The sequence below is a fragment of the Myotis lucifugus genome, unplaced genomic scaffold (assembly GCF_000147115.1).
Source record: "Myotis lucifugus unplaced genomic scaffold, Myoluc2.0 scaffold_379, whole genome shotgun sequence".
In the NCBI taxonomy this organism is placed as follows: domain Eukaryota; kingdom Metazoa; phylum Chordata; class Mammalia; order Chiroptera; family Vespertilionidae; genus Myotis; species Myotis lucifugus.
In genome coordinates this window covers 47,098-47,359 of record NW_005871427.1, presented here as the reverse complement: position 1 = coordinate 47,359, position 262 = coordinate 47,098, and positions in this window count along the sequence as shown.

Genomic DNA, 262 nt, shown 5'->3' with positions numbered 1-262 from the left:
CAGCCTGCGGACTGCAACGGGTCCCGGGCTCAATTCCCAGTCAGCGAACATGCGGTGGGTTGTGGGCTCCTCCCCAGTGTGGGGCGTGCAGGAGGCAGCCGATCCATGATTCTCTCTCATCATTGATGTTTCTCTCTCCCTCTCCCTTCCTCTCTGAAATCAATAAAAATATATTAAGAAAAAAAAGATAGAAAAAGCCTTCTGCTTTCTCTCCAAACCAGTCAAGGCCAAAGGTGGCTCCAGAGCCCAAATGGGAGCTTCT